This window comes from Carcharodon carcharias, chromosome 13, assembly GCF_017639515.1.
Source record: "Carcharodon carcharias isolate sCarCar2 chromosome 13, sCarCar2.pri, whole genome shotgun sequence".
NCBI classification, from domain to species: domain Eukaryota; kingdom Metazoa; phylum Chordata; class Chondrichthyes; order Lamniformes; family Lamnidae; genus Carcharodon; species Carcharodon carcharias.
In genome coordinates this window covers 102,428,571-102,448,593 of record NC_054479.1, presented here as the reverse complement: position 1 = coordinate 102,448,593, position 20,023 = coordinate 102,428,571, and the positions used below count along the sequence as shown (strand labels likewise).

The 20,023-nt window shown below is 44.6% G+C and overlaps 1 non-coding gene across 1 annotated transcript; it reads left to right on the top strand.

Annotated features, from left to right (window-relative positions):
* The first annotated feature begins 13,486 nt into the window (after positions 1-13,486).
* On the top strand, positions 13,487-13,561 carry trnai-aau. The gene has a single exon. It is a non-coding gene; the product is annotated as a tRNA-Ile (tRNA).
* Positions 13,562-20,023: the final 6,462 nt, after the last annotated feature.

The window sequence follows — 20,023 nt, the reverse complement described above, 5'->3', positions numbered from 1 at the left end:
TGCTTTGTGGTACTTGTTAATGTAGGTGTTGTCTGCTTTGTGGTAACTGTGGTTGTAGATGTTGTTTGCTTTGTGGTACTTGTTAATGTAGGTGTTGTCTGCTTTGTGGTAACTGTGGTTGTAGGTGTTGTCTGATTTGTGGTAACTGTGGTTGTGGGTGTTGTTCGCTTTGTGGTACTTGTTAATGTAGGTGTTGTCTGCTTTGTGGTAACTGTGGTTGTAGGTGTTGACTGCTTTGTGGTAACTGTGGTTGTATGTGTTGTCTGCTCTGTGGTAACTGTGGTTGTACGTGTTGTTCGCTTTGTGGTACTTGTTAATGTAGGTGTTGTCTGCTCTGTGGTAACTGTGGTTGTAGGTGTTGTTTGCTTTGTGGTACTTGTTAATGTAGGTGTTGTCTGCTCTGTGGTAATTATGGTTGTAGTTGTTGTTCGCTTTGTGGTACCTGTTAATGTAGGTGTTGTCTGCTTTGTGGTAACTGTGGTTGTAGGTGTTGTTTGCTTTGTGGTACTTGTTAATGTAGGTGTTGTCTGCTTTGTGGTAACTATGGTTGTAGGTGTTGTCTGATTTGAGGTACTTGTTAATGTAGGTGTTGTCTGCTTTGTGGTAACTGTGGTTGTAGGTGTTGTCTGCTTTGTGGTAACTGTGGTTGTAGGTGTTGTCTGCTTTGTGGTAACTGTGGTTGTAGGTGTTGTTTGCTTTGTGGTACTTGTTAATGTAGGTGTTGTCTGCTTTGTGGTAACTGTGGTTGTAGGTGTTGTTTGCTTTGTGGTACTTGTTAATATAGGTGTTTGCTTTGTGGTAACTGTGGTTGTAGGTGTTGTCTGATTTGTGGTACTTGTTAATGTAGGTGTTGTCTGCTTTGTGGTAATTGTGGTTGTAGGTGTTGTCTGCTTTGTGGTAACTGTGGTTGTAGGTGTTGTCTGCTTTGTGGTAACTGTGGTTGTAGGTGTTGTTCGCTTTGTGGTACCTGTTAATGTAGGTGTTGTCTGCTTTGTGGTAACTGTAGTTGTAGGTGTTCTCTGCTTTGTGGTACTTGTTAATGTAGGTGTTGTCTGCTCTGTTGTAACTGTGGTCATTGCTGTTGTTTGTGGAGTAGGACTTGTGCTTGTGAAGGTGGGCTGACAGCAAACTCTTATCCTGTAGTCCAAACACATTAAATCACCTTCGGAAACCTGCTGATTATAAGTACAAACAAGTCCTGTTTCTTTATCGCATGTCACATTATCTTTCGTTTCATTTATCGGACGCTGGGGAAATTTGAGAGCCTCACATTGGATGTTTGTAATTTGATAAGACGAGAAAGGACACAAAGGACTCTGCATTTGGTTTAATAATTCCATGTCTCCTCTGTTTTGAACAGTAGGTGTGTTTTCATTAAACCACACAGACCATTTACCATCACAAATCCAATCTGTAAGATATGAATGACAAAGTGAAAAAGCATAATCAGAAAATGAACAATGATTGCAGAATGTATTTCTGTTAACTGCACATGTCAGATAATGTCAATTATTACATATGTCAATTTTAATAATAATGTTTAACCCTAAATCTGATATTTATAATCCAAAATAAATTTGTATTATGAGTGGCTACAGTACAGTATTATACCCACAAATATGCAAGGCCGCACCAACAGAAGGGAATGGGTTTCCTTGAACATAGCCTGCAATACCGATGTCCAAGTAAACCCCATCGGTGGTTCTTGAGGCCTGTACCTCACAAATATGTAGACATCATAATGAGACACCTATTAAGCCTTATTATTTTAGGTATGGATCTGCCCATGCTCATAAAGACACTCTAGGGTCTGGATTTTGTTGGGATAATGTTGGTTACAGAACTTGCCTGTTGAAGTCTTCGTAATCTGCTGCATGTTAACAGCAAGTCTTTATTAACTACTTGTAACTATATACATAGATTGTACAGGGCACAGGCAAGGAGCTATCTCTATCCTAGGACTTAACACACCTCTGACCAACACCACACTGACCTTAAGTCTAGGTTATGTGCCTTCTTACTCACCAGGTGGGATTTGACGCACCCGCCCACCATCGGGATCTTCCAGTCCCGCCGCAAGTCAATGGACTTCTGGCTGGGGCGCCACCTCGCCCGCGGCGGGTCTCACTCGCAACGGGGCCAGAAAATCCCAGCCATTGTGTGGGAGGTAGTGTACTCAGTCTCACATTAAACCTGTATATGCCAGACCCTTATACTACACCTCCCCCAAGTCTTTATCCCATGAATATCGAGTTACTTTAGTTTACTCCAAGTCTTACATTGTTATAAGTCTTATGCATTTACATTATTGTTACAACCTTAATGCTATTCCAATGTTATTGCTATTACAGTATTAGCATTAACAACATTCTCTGCACCCAACTCCTTTCTTTAAGTCTTTGAAATTAGAGGTTCAGGTGGTCAGAAGACCTTATAGCCTTCCACATTTTGTTCGCCATTCTGTCGGAAGAATGGTAGGTTCTGTTGGTTCTGGTTCTTATTGTTGGTTTGGAGGTTGGAATGGCATTTGGGTATGGTTTTATTCTTTTCTTCCATTCCTTTATGTTGAGTTATGCCTGGTCGGTTTGGTTGTTGTGTTGATCCATGATTGCTGTTACTCTCGATTGTTTCTTATGAGGTGGATGAAGGTGGTATTCTTCACCTTGGCATTGCTTTTTCTTCTTCTTTTTCCATGTGGGCCACCTGGAAGCCTCTGAGGCTGAGGAAGAGCGTTCCTGTGGTGAGAAGGTGGTTGAGTGGTGTGCTCACCTCTGCATTTTGTTGTCGATGGTGATAGACTGCCACCCAGTTGCAGCATTGCATGTGGCTGCGGCATGCTGGCTGGAAGTTGCAGTGTTTGCACAGTGGTTGCTGTGCTGACCAGCTATACCATCGTCGTAGTTGGAGGTAATCTTGTGGTTGGTAGGTTGATCTGACCATTGGAGACTTTCTGGGACCTGGAATGATAGAACACAAACCTGCTGCACAAAGAGAGAAGAGAGACAGAAGGTGAAATCCAAGTCTGAATGCTCTTTAGTGTGTGAGCACTCAGAAGCGTGCTGTTCTGACTGGCTAATGACAGTGGTAGTCTTGACATCTTCTATCATCTGGAGGAGATCCAGGGCTATGCAGGCACCCCTGCTCAGGAGAGGGAGAGGCTGGTTATGGATGACATACATCAGCTCAAAGATTGTTTGCTGCCATACTTCAGTGGTTCCAGGATCATGCCAATGACCGGGAGTCGGACTCCCCCAGCTCTGTAAATTGGAGTGTCTATTGTTTGAAGCCAGAGGCCTTTGAGCCATGGTTCCTTGTCTGACAGGACTGTCAGCTGGCACCTGAATCTAATTTAAAATTTGTAAGATGACCATTTACCAGGATGTCTTCTAAAATGAAGAACCACAATCTTTGACCTCACCCAGAAGCATGGCTATGTGTCTTCTGGGTTTTCAGTCTCGACCTCGTGGATTACCTCTGGGCTACATATGCGATGCTGGGATTTTGACCTGCACAGTTTACAAATTATCCCTGTTGGCTGCAGTGGAAGTATTGGGCCGTACTCACTGGACACTGACCTCTCCTATGAGGGTGCTTCACACTGCAGTGCTGACAAGGTTGCTCTGCTTGGCGATTCAGGAATTGCTTTCCCTGGCTTGGATTGTCCCTGCATCTTTGTGACCTGATAAGCTGGACTGACGATTGGCTTCTGCCTCATGTTGTATCCCCTCAGCTTAGCATTGTCCTCTGTTGTGCATGTGGCTCAGACAATCTAACTAGCTGGATTGCCTTGTCTAGGGTAAGATCATCTTTAGCTTGTAGGAGGTCAGAGAGTGAATCATCTGCAACACCTGCCATGTTTCTGTCTCTTATGAGCTCAGACTTTAAATTTCTGTATTCACATACACCCCTCTACCATCCTATAGAGATCATTTATGAAGGAATCAACAGTTCTGCATGCAGTTGGACTCTCTCATTGAATTTAACTCTTTCCAATATCTTCTTGGGTGTCGAGTTGAAATAAACATCGAAAGATTCTAAAACTTCCTCAAATTTGGTGGATGACTCATCAATGTCCTGTTGTGCAATGATGTTATCTTGCAATTGGGCCTATTAAGTAAAGAAGTGTGTTTACTTGTTCCGCTTTTGATTTTTTATTTAAACCTGAAGTAAAGATGTATCTTAAAAATCTTTTCTTCCAAAGACTCCAATTTTGTGACTGGTCTGGGCCTTGGGGGAGTCCCAGTGGAGTTGGAAGTGTGGAATTGTGATTCATGTTGAAGATTTTACAGGTGTGGGTACAGCTTTAAGAGCTTACAGGCTTCCAAGAGGAAATTTCCATTCACTGCAGAATGATGGATTTCCCTGCTTGCCGGTTTTGGTGAGTTTCACAAAATGACGGCAGCTTGCTTCGGAAAGAAGAATTTTCAACAATGGCTGCATGGGTCGGCGGTCGCTGACTTGATTTAATCAGCGATGTAGCATTGCGAGTAGGGCGCAACATTTAAATTAACCGCTTGCTGTTTAAGGATTCGTTTGGTCCCGAGGTTCCTGAGAGTTGAGTAAGGATTATTAATTTGCTTTTTTCTGTTCAACTCGGAGGCCTTCTGTTGAGGCTTGGAGTTGGGGAATTGGGATTAGCGATGGGTTTCGTTCAAATGGCGCTTCTGTCTGAATTAGTAAAAGGGGCTTCTCGGGACTGGCTGCAGCCTAAAAGCGAAAAGGATTTAGCTCACCCTTGCAGGCTATGAATTCTGTATGTTGAAGCTGGACTTCTAAGGGAAATTATGTAGCCTTCTGCTTCAGTAAAACCTCTGCCCTTAGCTTCCAGGCTCTTTGCTCTGGAATTTTATTTGGCAAATTTTCTCATAGCTTCAGTTGAGAGCTTCTTTCAGTTCAGAATTTATTGAAGATGTCCTGTTTCTTAGCCTTTCAGCATTTCTGTGAGGAGGAAGGTTTTTGATTTGGAGCTGCCACTACGTTGGGATGGTGTTGGTTGTAGATCGTGTCTGTTAAAGAAGTCTTCGTAGACCTCTGTATGTTAACAGCAAGTCTTTATTAACTATTTGTAACTATATGCATATACAGTAAAGGGTACAGTCAAGGAGCTATTTCCATGTCTAGATCCTAACAGGCCTCTGGCCAAGGTCTAGGTCATGTGCCTTCTGTACCACGGTATGGGCGGTACTGTACTCAGTCTCACATTGAAGGTTCCAGACGTGTGCTTCCACATCCTCATCATGTTCTTTCCTGGGCACCTTTCCTGATCCACCATTGGAGCCATCATCTGTGGCCTTTGAAGCTACCTTAAGATCCTCTTCCTCCAGTGGGTCCTCCCTTGCCAGAGTCAGATTGTGGAGAGCGCAGCATGCAACAACTATCAGAGACACACACTCTGGAAGGTTTTGTAGTGCTCCCCCTGAATGGTCCAGGCACCTGAATCTCATCTTTAGCAGACTATGGTCTTCTCTATCACCGCCCATGTGGAGGAATGACCCCTATTTTACCTCTGCTCTTGTTCTGTTCTTGGCTGCTGAAGAGGAGTCATAAGCCACCTTTTCAACAGATAGCCCTTGTCACCCAGCAGCCATCCACCCAGCCAAACTGGAGCACTGAACAGCCTTGGCACCTGTGAGTGTCAGAGGACGTATGCGTCATGAGAGCTGCCAGGGTACCTTGCACAGACTTGTAGAATCAGCGTCTTGTGGTTACAAACCATCTGGACGTTCATGGAGTGGAAGCCTTTCCTGTTGACAAAGGCACCCAGCTCACCCACTGGTTCTTTGCTGGCCACATGTGCGCAGTCTATTGCACCCTGGATATGGGGGAACCCAGCAATTGCAGCGAAGCGTCTGGCTTGCTCAGCCTGGCTGGTTCCTTCTGCCCAGAAATGAATAAATGTCATGACCCGCCTGACCAGAGCGTCAGTCACCTGTTTGACACAACTGTGGGACAATCCACAAAGATCCCCCACTGACCCCTGGAAAGAGCTGGAGGCATAGAAGTTGAAGGCCATTATGGCCATCAGAGCCACTGGCATTGGGTGTCCACCCACACAATTGGAGGTGATCTTGGGCCCAATCTTCGGACAAATGGAGGTCACAGTCTCCCTGGAGAGGCGGAGCCTCCTTCAGCACTGCATCTCTGACATGTTGAGATAGCTGCATTGCTGCCTGTATGCTCTGGCAGCAGGATACTGGCATCTTCTTCTGCCCCTTCCGCCTTGGACTCCCTGCTGGTCATGTGCTCCTTATGCCTGCACCTCTCCTCCCACAGGTCTCTCCCTTGGCTGATGCTGGTGCACAAATGGCCTCCTCTCCCTTCTGTCTCTCTCTCCTTCCTCAGAGGAGCTGTAACCAGTGGAATACACAATCCCTATTACCACAGAAACAGAAGGCTTTCTGGTTACTGGAAGGATCCACATGGTATAAATTCTCCAGGGGTCTTGGAGGAGACACCAATGAGTCCAGAAATGAAGGCTAGCAATGCAAAGACTGCAGCTCAAAACATGTGGCCTCAAGATGGTGAGGGCTGAGGAGGCAGTCTCCAGGGGAGATGAGTCCAGATGGAGATTTGAAGGTGTATGTGAGACAATGAGTGGTGATGACCCTTTCGCTGGCAGTGAGTGAGATAATAGTGAATGTGTGAAAACTTGGCTCTATTGGCATACGGGCCTAGTGCTGGAAAATGGGATCAGAATAGTTAGGTACTTGTTTGACCGGCGTAGACTCGATGGGCTGAAGGGCCTTTTTCTGTGCTGTAGAACTCTATGACTCCATGACTGTGTAACGGCCTTGTGACTGTGTGAGTTTAGAGTGATAAGATGGTTGCCTTACCCTGGCATCATGGATGAAATCATTCATCTATTTCCTGCTTGTGTGCAGCATTGGCACTGACCACCTCTGCTTTCGCCTCCCAAGCCGGAGTGGTGAGACTGATGGGGGCCAGGGTAGGAGTAGAGGACATCACATCGAGTCTCCACAGCATCCAGAAGGCGTCCCAGGGATGCATCACTGAATTGGTTGGGGGTGCACTCTTCTTGGTCTTTGGGGCCATTTTTTCACCAGAGCAGTCCTGGGCTGCAAGCATTGAAAAATATGTGTGTGGCTGCAGTTTAAATATGGTGCCTTGCATGAGGAAGCAGCGAGGTAACGGCATGGCGGGCAAATCAGGGGTCGCCCGCCAGCAAGACAGCATGTTTCCTGCGGCTGCATAATTAATGAGGCAGGAATGGGACAATAGGGCATGAAAACCCGCAATTGCAGCTGCTGCGTAAAACAACTTTTTTCCACCTGTTACCGCACTTTGTGCAAATCTGGGTAGATTCCGCTCGATGCCTCAGCATATTTTTAAAACTTGGGTGTTACCTTGAGGAGGAACACTCAGGTGGGGCCACGTGATGTATTATGTACAAATACAAAAAGCTAATATTGAATATAAGAGGTGATTCTGCCATTTCTTTACACTCCTGAGCTCAGTTAATGCTCAGGCTTGTCAAGCTTGTAGATTGTCTGCTCCCAGTCTTCCTCACTGCACATGGTTCAGCTGAGGGGCTCACATGCTGAAAATCTCACCGCATTTAATTGCAAGGTTCATTGTTCTAGAATGGTACATTTAGAAAATGAAAATAATGACTTACCTTTCCTACCTTTTGATGCTAAGACAATGCTCCCATAATTCTCTGTAATTCATTGGCGATGTACTGGAATTGTCTCACTTATTTCTACTGATAGACTGAGTCAAGATGGCCACTGTTTGAGTCTCATCCACAACTGAAAGTTTAACTCAGATATGTTGCACATTAATCTCTGTTGGGGTGGGGCTGGGGGTGGGGATTATGGGGAGAGAGATGGCGACATAATGGTCATGTGGTAATGTCACTGGACTAATAATCCAGAGGTCCGGGCTAATTTTACGGGAATGTGGGTTCAAATCCCACCGTGGAAGGTGGTGGAATTTAAATTCAATTAATAACCTGAAATTGAGAAAAGCTAGTCTCAGTATTGGTGATCGTGAAACCATTGCCGATTATCATACAAACTTTAGGGAAGGAAATCTGCTGGCCTACATGTGACTCCAGAGCCAAAGCTATGTTGGTGTGGCAAGCCACTCTTCAAGGGCAACAGATATAATTCGCCTGGCTAGCGACGTCCACATACCATGAAAGAATTTTTAACACCGCTGAAAGCCAGAAATAATTTAATTTCCAATTTATGTAGTTTTGCTTTGAAGGTAATAGGGCCAGATCAGTACTTCTAGGTTTTAAAAATCAGATAATGTTATGTTCTGCAAACTTAAAAACTGCTTCTTGATTGGAAACGTTTCTATTGTAAAAATAAGAACATTAACCTAATGTTTATTTACTGACTGTGAAGATTATTTTAACAGCGGTTGAGTGCTTGTTAGACTCGGGGTCCTGGGACAGGAAGGGGAGAAATTGGTTGATTGCAAGACAGAAGAGGACAAAATTGTGGCCCTGTTACAATATCACTTGAGAATATATTTTCCAGATATAGAAGTCCATGGCATATTACACAAAGGGTGCCAGATGATCTTGGTTTATTTATGTGCTTTCCTTTAATGTTTGTTTAATGTTTGTTCTCTGTCGAAGGCTTTGAAGGCAGCTCCATGGAATACCCACTGTGACCACGATCAGTAAAGCTGGTCAGTGAGTGTCCTCATTTGATATAAACACACATGCATACCCAGCAATGTGTGTTGAAGGATAGTGATGATGAACTAATTTCTCTACCTAGCCCTTAGACACAGCAGTCAATATGTGCACCGTGTTGACCGCATTCAGTTAATTCAGCTAGGGTCAGGAATTGACCTGGCTTCTTCCCTATCTGTATGGCACATTGGCTCACTATTTAAACCTGCTGAGCCAGCAGCAATTACACCTTACCATATTGCTAAGAATGACAATTTGCCATTTAGATTAAACCACGTGTATTGTCATCAGTGTTGTCATCTCCATCTTGTGTGCGCTTTAGTAAATTAAAGGGTTGTATTAAAGACTAGTAACAATAATATCATTTTGTAACTGTTCATTATATACTATTTATGCTGCAGAATTATCAAAACGGAAAGTTACCTGTGCAGTTCACAAGTCCATCAATGCAGATACTGTAACAAAAAATAATATCATATTTTAGAATCAGCTGCAGTATTTCTTTAAACTGTGGTTTGTTTGCTTGACTCCAATTGAGCAAAGCTTTTGCAGCCACATACAATGACTCATTGTTGCCTTTTTTTTTAAGGAAACTTTTTAAACAAGTTCAAGTAAAAATACCCTGTGCCGCTCTATGTCATATTTTTGCTGGTAAGCATACATCAGTAAAACGTGTTGATAAGTAAATGCACATAGACAGAAATTTTATGTGATGATATGACAATATTTAGGATTCCTGACTTTTCTGTATGATTGCTTATGTATAATGGTGTCTCTTGTAACCCCATTGGGGCTGATTTAAACCAACTTAAGTTCAAATTTTTGTGGCAGAGAACAATTTCTAAATCACTTCCCTGACTTCTCATTTTATAATGTCGCAGCGCCATCTAAAATTTGAATCATCCCACGATCTGTCTCTCTGTCAATCATCTTCATTAAATTTCCAATACTATATTATGGTATCAATTTATTGTCCAAAATATATCAGTATAGATACCGTACCAATATCTGCAGTCATTGCTTTGTTCACCGGCTTCCAATATTTTTCCATTATAATAGCAACTGCATTCAGATAAATTCACACATTTCATTTTGTTTTCATCCAGGTAAGGAGCATTCTCTGGGCACGTTGCATAACAACCTATGTTTAATAGAAAATGACCAAATTAGAGTGAGGCAGCAACATGTTTGCTACATTTACCAGCTGACCAAACCAAAAGCTGTAAGTGCTGGAAATCAGGAAACTGATGACAGGACCCAATTGAAAAAAAAGGACCAATTTCTATTTCAGATGCTGACTGATCTGTGTACATTTTTACCATTTTCTGCTTTCAGTTTTGAATTATATCCAGGTTAACTGGTAGCCATGTATGCTCTTCTAAAGGTTTTAAGCTTTACAAAATGCTCTGTTTTGCCCACTTACTTTTTTTTAGCTGCATGATTTGAAAAAGTGCTCTAGATTAAGACAGATATGAGGAGAATTTTTCTCTCGTGAGTCTTTGAAGCTGCCTTCCTCAAAAGGCAGTGGAAGCAGAGTCTTCGATTATTTTTAAGGCAGAGGTAGATAGATTCTTGATAAATAAGGGGGTGAAAGATTTTCGGGGGTAAGCGGGAGGTTACAATCAGATCAGGCATGCTCTTGTTGAATGCTGAGCAGGCTCGAGAGGTTGTGTGGTCCACTCCTGCTCCTAATTCGTATGTCGGTATGTTAGATTATGTAGAATGCACTGGGCTGCTGGAAATATGTGCTACTGACAGCCATTGGGTGGAATTTTCTGTGCCCACTGGCGTCAGGTGTGTTCGGAGTCGTGAGTGGACAATATGGTGAGAAGGCCAGAAATTGTTTTCACGACATCATGAAACCAGTTTGCGATCATTTGCTCACATCGGAAACCTCATTGTAATACATCTGTATGTCATTATAAGGCCAGCCCACCAGAATCACCCCCCACCAACTTTGCCCCCCCGACCCCCACCAGGCCCCCAGCTTCCCCGCTGGATTGTCTGCCCACAGCCGACATGTTTCACAATGGTATATATAAGGCATGCATTTGGCGGGCTACACTTTGAGGGGAACTCGGGCGTGAGTGCACAGTTGTGCAGCACTCACCAGGATCGCCTGTTGGACTTCAAGGTTGAGGCTCGTTGAGGGGAGCACCAGGGCTGCCCTGCGGTTGAGGCGTGTTGGGGGTGGGGAGCAAAGGCTGCCCTGCCGGTGAAGGTAGTGCACAAGCACATGTGGGGTGGGGGAGGGAAGCAGCCATGCATCGGGGAAACTTAGTATAAAGTGACTCATTCCTCTGCAGCTGAGACAATTCAGACACAGCCACATTGACATGCGTGCAGTGGGGCTTCTAGCTTATCTACCCACTTAAACAATGCAGAGCCATGAAAGAGCCACCAAGTGCTCCAGAGCTTTTCACCCTTTGGGCACAGACTGCAAACTAATGACCATTTTAGCGGACTGCAGAACGCTTGGACAACTGCGCACATTGTACAATCTCCTTGCTAAAGCTGGCCATGGAACAGTCTCTGATGGAGGCCCCATGCAATGTCAGCATCCTGGTTTAGACCAATGTCCACCATGATTCAAGCTAACAGTGCAGCCTTGCACTGTGGGTTAGGAAAATGCCTGCACCTGAGCTGAGAGCACAGCATGCAGTTCAGTGGGTAAAGCTGCTGCCAATTGGTCAGGTGGAGTGGGGCGGAGATGGGTGAGGTTTCAGGCAGCCATGCAGCGCACTAATCTCTGGCCCCAAGTGGTGGCCAGCACTCTCTGGGATGCATTAAGGGGCCTTCAGACTTAACCAAGAGAGGTTCTTAAGATACCTAAGCTAAACTATGCGTCTCTCTCTTTCATCCTGCAGGAGGTGTGCATCTGGAGCATGGAGCGTGATGAACTAGCTGCATGCTTCATGGCATACAGAGAGCAGAGATGATGGAGAAGAGCACGATGGAAGCTCCTGGTTGCACAGAGGGAGGAGCAGCACCCTCTGGAAGAAGGGGTGGCTGAGGCTCCTGCACATGCCACTGAAGAGCCACAGCGAGCGGTCGCTGGTCGGTGCCTAGCCAGACCCTGGATCTATAGATATCGCCTTTCATTCCTGCTGATGACCAAGAACCAGTGTCACCAAAGACTGCAGAGTCTAGGGAACTGGTCGGTCACACCTGCCACCTGCTGCAGGATTTGGCGTCATGGGACATGGAGGGAATCCACTGCCAGTGGCCGTGAAAGTGACTGCTGCCCTCAATTTTGACATTAGTGGCACCTTTCAGGGCTCCACAGGAGACCTCTCTCAAGTCTCCACCCACAAATGCACCCATGAGGTCATGGATGCCATCTTCTCGAGGGCAAACAACTGTGCATTTCTCCCAAGACCAAGACAGCCAGGATGTAAGAGCGATTGGATTTGCCAGGTATCCCACAGGTACAGGGTGCGATTGACTGCACTCATATGGTGCTCAGATCTCCATCTCAACAAGGGGTTAACTATGTCAACTACAAGGGATTCCATTTGCTGAATGAGCAGCTGGTGTGCGGCCACCACAAAAGCAACCTGCTAGTCTGCGTACGGTTTCCAGTGAGTATCAACAACTCTTACATTCTCAGTGGGTCACAGATCTCTGATGTCCTCCAGGGCCCACAGAGGCTGCAGGATTGGCTCATCGGGGACAAGGGCTACCCACAGAGAACGTGGCTGATGACACCCGTGTAGCGGCCTCAGGCTGTATCAGCACGATGGTATAATGAGACTCATGTTGCAGCTCGCAACTTGGTGGAGCAGACCATCGGGATGCTGAAGATGAGGTTCCGGTGCCTGGACTGGTCTGGTGGAGCCCTGTAATAATAGCCCACAGAGGGTGTCATGCATCATTGTCCCCTGCTGTGCCCTTTACAACTTGGTGCTGCAACGGGGAGAGGAGCTGGCTGAGGAGGAGATGGAGGAGCTGGAGGTCTCCTCTGATGAGGTGGACACCTACAGGGATGAGAGTGAGGAGGTCTTCAAAAGCGACAATGATGGCGATGAGGCCCTTACACTGGCCAGACAAGGCAGGCAAGCTCGGGAGGCTCTCATAGGCTGCTGGATTTGTGGAGAATGATGATGATATTCAGTGAGGAGACACAAAAGATCCTCACATTGCATCTGTGAACAGTTGACTCCAGTCTGGCTTATGGCAAAGCACCTATCCTCTGTGATAATGCTCCTGTCATGGAGACGCAGTGGAGGCCCTAATTATTGCTTGATTGCAGAGGATGATGATGACGTGCAGTGAGGACACTCCATAGATCTTGACATAGCCTCTGAGAATTTTTGACTGCTGTCTGTCCCAGGGCAGCTCGCTTGTCTCTGTGATCAGGGTCACATCATAGAGATGCAGCTATGAAACTTTAAAAGCACCTGATCCTTTATCCACCTTCAGCACCTGAGCCCTTCAGGAGCACAGCGTCACTGGTCACAGATGTTGAAGAGTTGGGGGCCAGCCTCACCTTAAGGGTGCTGAGAGCACACAGAGAGAATGATGGAACTCTGTAACGCCTACCCACAACATTCTGGCAGCAATGACAAGCACCATCAAGGTGCAAGCATCAGTAATATGTCCAGGGAGTATGAGGCCAGACTATCACTTTGGTCTAAAGGCTGCACAAAGCACAGGGAAGAAGCCCTGGAGTGAGACGCCTGCCTTTATCTTGTGCAGAAAGGTTTCACACCTGAGTGACATGAACACTGTTCATCAGAACAAGAAGCCATAGGTAAGGAGACATTTTTGGGAGTTTATTTACAATAGTGAACAGTATGTACAAGTGATTAACACCTGTGCCCAGTTAGCTCAGTTGGTTAGAGTGTGGTGCTAATAACGCCAAGGTCGCGGGTTTGAGCCCTGTACGGGCCAATCAGCTTTATTCGACTGATAAGTAATTAAAGCCCAGACCCCGGTTCAGTTGTTATTCCTCCACTGTCCCATGGAAAGAGCGTTTTGATAAGTTTTAGGCTTGGGCTAAATAGCCAAGTGGTTATGGTACTGGGTTTGTAACCCCAAGATCACAAGTTCAAATCTCACAGTGGCAAACTATGAAACAATGTAACTTCATCTGAAACAGATGGAAACGGGTTTGTACTCGAAAGAGTTACAGCAACTTTAACTCGTAAGAGTTACACCTCTCGGTGCTCGGTGGGCACCGTGGGGACTGGGGTGTTTTATTGACCCCTTTAATCACATCTTGATTTAAAGTTTCCTTTAAATTTTGTCTTTTGTTTTTGCAGTTTCCCTTTAAGGGGCTGCCTTTTGATTTGTCCCCTGATTTGTTAATTATTTTATTTGGTTTTGACTCAAAAGAGTTACATCTTCTTAAATTTCCTAAGCCTACCATTATGTCTTGGATATCCTGGATATCCACAACAGAGGTGGAAGCAGCCTGTTGACTGCTACGCCCTGTCTGTGATGACCTTGGTGGGCGACTTTTGGAAGATCAAGACCTGGAGGGCCCCAGCTTGCTTTTGGGGTCCTGCTGTGTGGCAGTGGCACCCTCCTCAGCCTGTAGAGCTGGAACTACTGAAGTCACAGGAAGAGGAGCTGGACACTCCCGGAGTCACCTGTGTGGATGGCCCCGGGAGGAACAACTGCTGATCCTCCTTCCTATGGGTGCCCGTGGGCCCCTGGCTGACTCCTTGAGGAGAAGTGGTAGCTGGAGTACACCCATCTCGCGTACACATTGTTGAAGGCCAACTGTGGTGTCAGCGATGGAGTTCAGCCCGTGCAACAGTGCAGGAGCGATGTTCTGGACCAAGATCTCCAAGGCCGCCACCATCCTACCAGTGTAGACCTCAGTGCGTTGACATGCCAGCGCTAACACCTCAAACTGAAGGTGGATGGACTCCTCCATCATGCCTTGAAATTTGAGGAGTGCAGCGGACATTCCTTCCTGATGTTCCCGAGCTTGTCTTTGCAGCTCCAGCAACTTTGACATGACCAAGTCCTGAGGTTCATCATCTGACTCGGCCTCAGCACATTTCTAGCCTCCAGGAGTCCTCTAAGTGCTGGGGAACCGAGAAGTCCCTGCTACCTCCTGCTTGAATCAGACTGTGCAATGTGCTCACCAGTTTGTGATCCCGAGGCTACTGTAAAGCTAGGTCCCACCGAGGTGTGTGTCTCTGCGCTGTTGGAGGGTGTGGGTAAGTGCTGTGATGGGTCTTTAGGGAGGGTTTCAGCGGTTTGCACTTCTGAGCTTCAATAAGGGTATGATTGGAGGCCCTGGGTCATGGGCTCTCTTGGCTGCTTGGCAGATGTGCCTGTGAAAGCAAGGGGAGATAATTAGTGCATGGCAATGACCTATGAGAGAGGACACATCACTCATGGCATGGTTGTCTGACAGATGTTGCACTGCTGGATCCTCACTTGGTAGAGCAGCGCCAACCTCACCGTCAGTGCAGGAACAGTCCAGATCCTTGCTGGCCAGCTGGATGGCTCTATTTTTGAAGTCCGTTTGGACCTTCATATCAGGCATTCCTCTGCCAGTCTGCGACCACTCCCTCTTGTTGTGTGGCAGCTTGTCATGCATGAATCAAGGTGGAGAGAGTGTAAGCGGGATGCTTGCCAGGTCAGATGATAAGTATGCCTGGCCTGTGTGGGTGGTGAATGGGATGAGGATAATGAAGGTGTGTGTGAGAGATCGAATGGTGATGTTCCATGAACTGGCATTGAGTGACGGTCCCGTGGACGTGTGATGGTTTGTGAGTGTGAGAGTTGAGAGTGATGAGAAGAGTAACTTACCCTGGCGGAATAGAGGAGATCATTCATCCTCTTTCTGCACTGGGTGGCTGTCCTCTTTTGCAGGCATTGGTGCTGACCACCGCCTCCCAAGACAGATTGGAGATGCTGCTGCCCCTCCTGTGGCCAGAGCAGGGGCAGAGGACATCACATCGAGCCTTCATGGAGTCCAAAAGGCACTCGAGGGACGCGTCACTAAACAGGGGGACTGCAGTCTTTTTGTCTTTCAGGGCCATCCTGTCTTCTGTGCAGTAGTCATGGGCTGAAAGTACTGAAAGGTGTGCGCACGGTTACACTTTCAATGTGGTGCCCAGCGGCAAGGCAATGACGCAGCGGGTGAATGAGAGCCCACCTGCCATGGAAACGGTGTGTTTCTCGGGAATGCATAATTAATGCAGCAGGTTTGGGATGATACAATGTGAGAAGCCGCCATTGTGGCCGGCAGGTAAATTGTCATTTTCTCTGCCCACTACCGCACTTAGTGCAAATCTGGGACAATTCCGCCCAATGTGTATGATTTAAAAGTGAGTAGAATCTTTCACAATTAGTGAACACAAGTTAGCATATCACATTCAGTAAGATAAAAATAACTAATTTACTTTGTAACCCACCACAGTTGCTTTAGTATCTGCTCTCACCAGTTCCCCAGCATTTGCATTTGATAGCTGAATGGTTATTTGATTATTCTGTCGGCTGTGTGCTCAAAATATTGCACAAGGCAGCAGTGTTACTACCTTAATGTGACAGGAAACACTTATAATGGGATGTCTCGTTTGGCTGTTTTATGGCTTCCTGAGCTGTTGAGTGGGGAAACGATGTGCCTCCCAAAATGAATCTTAGTGGGCTCATGGCCACAACTGTAGTTCGGGTCATCCATCACCTTCCAGATGGCTGCATCGTCAGTGCCTGTGCGGACACGGTTGAGCATGATTCACTGTCGTTGAGGGAAGCGGAAACCAGGGAAGTCTGTTGTTGAGTCAGTGATGAGGCGTCAGTGTTTTATGCTGCGTGCATAATTCTGTCCATCTGGATTGATCCTAGCTGCACGAATATTAGCTGTTGTTTCCCAGAATGTCCAGAATGACTCTAAGCACTTGGTGGGTTTTCAACTCTTTATGAAATGGAAGATTGGAAACACGAGCGTATTGAACATGCGCAAGGCACTTATCTTGTATCAAATAAGAACCATAGCTCTCAAATCAGTCAACTACTAGGGGGAATTGATCATTTTATGATATCTTAAGAACCCGGGCATAAAATACACATTGATAAGTAAAAGAAAGCGCTTTCAAATCTGAAATCCTCTACACCTTTCTGTAAAGGATGCATGGAGTATCAGCTTTTTGTCACTAATGGGTTCTAAGTCCCCATAAATTCAGGACTCAAAGATAGAGAATAGGATTTCCAAAATACTGAGACTTTTACAAGTATTTTATACCCAAGAAGTGATGTAGAATAGGCATGTTGCCAAATAGCAAGATCTACAGATTTGATTACTTGGGCGTTCCACCCAAAAGCACAGAGAGTTGCAGTTTGAGGAGGCTTGTTAACCAGTTGATTTACATATAATTCTTTTATTTCTATGTGGGAAACAGAAAGGAGACAGAAAGTCCTGAGACTTCAGGTCCTATCATAATTTCATATCCAGATTCTGGCCAAAGTCTGAGTTCCCTGCTGGACTTGTAAAGGCTGGAGTCTCTGCTCACACCAAACAAAGTCATCAGTGGAAGAGTGTGGGGCAGGAGCGGAGAAGGATGGCATTGTTGAGGAATTCCACAGCCAAGAGTTTCTGTGCTCTTGGTCTGTCAGAGACCTGGCAGATTTTTGGTGCCTGGTGAAATTGGCTAAGCCATTGACAGTTGTGGGGATTGCCTCAGGTTCAAGCTGGATTTGAGGCCTGGACACTTGAGATGGTTCTCTCATAAAGTTTCCAGAGTGTGTCTGACAGTCCTCCTGGCCTGGGCACATAGGCCACAATTTAACAGCTTGCTGCACAAGATGGGCACCTTCTTTGGTGAGGTTAGCAGTGGGGGTCATTGATGGTTACAGCACTGGTGTAATTACAGAGATTGCTACTCCATTGGTTTTCAGGGCTTTTTCATTATGTATTGCTAATGAAGAGTAAGGGTTCTTAACCTTATTGTTAAACTATTTTTGAAAATACCACAGGGAATGGCTTAATACAGTCATTGAACAACAAAAAAATATACAAGATGGTCTTCAAACACAACCTTCAAGTATTGCAGAGAACTTCTTTCCAATATAATGGTCCGAACATGTTTTTGTTGTTAATGTTCCACATGGCTGATAATGCCATCTCCATTCACCAGGTGTGTTATAATAGTCACAATACACAGCTGCAATTTCAAATGGAAATATTTCATATGTAATCAGTAATATTGGTTCAGTCTCAAATATAATTGCAATTCATGTAATCATATAACAGCTGATCAAATGATGTACCAAAATCATCGATCACTATGCATTATTTTAAGTTGAAGCAGATCATAAATGAACATCAATTATTACTCAACTTTCACTCCTTTGTTTTAAAACACATCTAATGTAACACATTTGCCCAGAATGCTATTGAATAACAGATGTCACAGATGGCCTTTCACCATTGAAAATATAACAGTTTAGACTTACGACATCGTTCTGGAGTTCTCCAGTCAATACAAATGCCAGCTTTATTACAAGCTTCTGCATACACTGCTACAGCGGTACAGAAACCCAGATATTTTCCTTCCAAGTCACAGGCACAAGCTTCTTGGACACAGGCATCATAGAATGGAATTGGGTCAACCTGATAAATATAGTGTTGGCTTATATATAAATGGGAGCAACAGGCAAACAAACAATAATTTTAATATTTACAGGAATTGAGAGATAAAATCCAAAGGAATACTGTTGGATTTTAAAAAAAAGATGACCTGGTAGAGATGTGATAAACAGGGATGTGGTTGTGTGATGCTGGCTTTGGTTCATTGTTTGTACTCAAGCCTCTGAATGAGGAGGTTATGGGTTCAAAGCTCAATCCAGTGACTTGAGTACATAAATTAGGCTAACACTGTGATGCTATTGCGGGGGAGTGCAACACTGCTGGGAGTGATACCTTTTTGGATGAGACAAACTAAGACCCAAGATTCCCTTTTAGTTGGACCGAAAAGATCCCATGGCATTATTTGAACAAGAGTAGGAGTGTTATCTTGGTGTCTCAGATACAATTATCCCTGAACCAATATCATTAGAGGAAAACAGAATATCTGGTAGTTTAGCTTACTTCTGTTTGTGGGACCTGGCTGAATATAAGTTGGTTGCTGTGTTTTCCTGCATTACAACAGTGACAAAGCTATAAAAATATCTGAGTGACTGTAAAGCTCTTTAGGATATTCTGGGGATGTGAAAAGAACTATGGAGATGCATGTTTTTTTCTTTCTGTATGAAAAAGACCAATATTAAAGCAGCTTTACTTAAATGTTTGAATCAATACTTGAGCTGCCAAGGGTTGAAGTCATTGTGTTCGATCCCAATCTCAAATAACATGGGCCCATTTAGGAGAGTTACCTTTTTATGGCATGATTGGAACATGACATGTTTAATTATGCCACATTTCCTCTGTGCCCATGCTAAACAGTAAGGGTTTCTTTCACACGGTGATGTCTGATTGACTGTATCTGAGCAGGCCATGGATTTCCAGCTGTTTCCAAATTCCACTGCACTGGTCACCAAGGAGTTCCCTTTTGTTGTTAGATCATCTGAAACATCACCATTGAAATTTCCACACAGACCACATATGTTGTTCTGTAATAAAAATATAAGATTATAGAGAAAAAAGCTAAAATTGATCATTTTTGTTCGAAAAAGATGCGCATTTTCCTCAGACCCTCTTTTTATTATAAATCCACCATTGTGCACTGATTTACTTAAAGATTTGCAAACAGTGTGTATATACAGTTGTTACTTTGGTAATAATTAATGAGAAGTCCTGTGCTCATAATGACTTTGCAAGTTCATGGTGGAAGACAGATTATTCGAAATAAATAATGAATGTAAAAAAAATAAAACTTCCTCAGTTTTGAGGGTGAAAGGAGCTTGGCTGGCTCATATCTAAATTTAGAATAATTTGAATTTTCTCTTTCCGTAACTCTATTGCAAACAGAAACGTATGCATTTCTGAAAATTATTCAGTGCGCCATAATAATATTTATTAGGATGTACTGCATTATCATTCGAAGTAAAAAAAAACATTGATGTAAGGTAAGTTTGTGAAGAAGTCCTTTGCTGACTAAATAACTCATTCATATCCTCAATGTATTTTCTCTCTTATGATCAATAAGGACAAATATGAATATTTTGATTTTTACACCGTACTTACTTTCCATCTTGAATCCAATGTGATTGAAAGCCTTGTGCTTTTGTCCCATATCACAGTGATCCCATTGGAAAACATAAGGATTAAATAGAGCCCAACAGTGTGGAGTGAATAAAAATCATTTGGACAATAGGTTTGATTGGTAAACTTCTCAACTGTTTCCACATGGCTATCAGTTAGAATGAGTTCCATACCCTGTAAGAATACATGTG